Below are 1,116 nucleotides of genomic sequence, written 5' to 3'. Positions count from 1 at the left end.
ACACACACACACACACACACACACAAACTCTCTCACAAACTCTCTCACACACACACTGTACTGCATTCATATGCACATTATATAAACACTAAATCAGCCATAACATTAAAGACACCTCCTCTCAGTGTGTCCTCCCTGTGTGGCGTAATTCCTCACAATGGACTGAGGGGGCACTGCAGCATGTTCGGATTCTGGGTTTGACAATTCTGCAGTGTGTGTCCGGAGGAGTAGTGGGGGGGAGGGTTGATTGGTTAGATTAGATTAGATTAGATTCAACTTTATTGTCATTGTGCAGAGTACAAGTACAGGGCCAATGAAATGTAGTTAGCATCTAACCAGAAGTGCAATATATAACATTATTTACATAATTTACATAACGTGCAGTTGTGGTATAGCATTGTGATTATGGGTGTTGTAACCATATATACATATTGAAATATAAAACATACATGTAAACAAAGCAATATTGTGTAGATGATGCATTATGTACAGAAGGATGAATGAAATACAACTTTACAGAAGGTGCAGTGAAATTACCCATCAGCCTATGTGGTGTTGCCGTGGTGATGGAGTGGAATTGTGTTTGAGAAAGAGACAGAGGACAGGGCCGTCTCCAACTCCACAATCCAAAGTCCAGAACGTTCTAGATAACACTCCTAAACCTTTATTACAGTGTGAGCTTCAGACACACACACACACACACACACACATACATACATATGTATCAGTGGCGGATGCTGGTCTTTCAAGGAGGGGAAGCTCAATTTCAGCCTAAATCATAAAATGTGTCGGTTTATTTATACATAAATTCTACCCTTTTCAAGAAAATGATCTGTGACCCTGTCGTAACAAGGCGTCTTTTCCAGGGACTTGACTAGTGTCCTCTCAATGGCCAGCAGAGCTAGGCTGCTTAAACGGCCTTGGCTCATGTGAAGTGTGTCCGCCTGTGAGTGCTTTGTGACGGTGGAGAGGCTCAGCAGCACCCGCTGCTGAGTGATAGAAGTCAGTCTCCAAACACAAGCAGCTACAAAAAAACCCACCAGAAATAGAAGCTCGATTTGTCGCTAGTCGTTTTTAACAAATAAAATGCCGCTAAGAGGTTTAAGAAAGTCTCCG

The sequence above is a fragment of the Hoplias malabaricus genome, chromosome 9, assembly GCF_029633855.1.
Source record: "Hoplias malabaricus isolate fHopMal1 chromosome 9, fHopMal1.hap1, whole genome shotgun sequence".
Taxonomy (NCBI): domain Eukaryota; kingdom Metazoa; phylum Chordata; class Actinopteri; order Characiformes; family Erythrinidae; genus Hoplias; species Hoplias malabaricus.
This window is presented reverse-complemented; position numbering follows the sequence as displayed.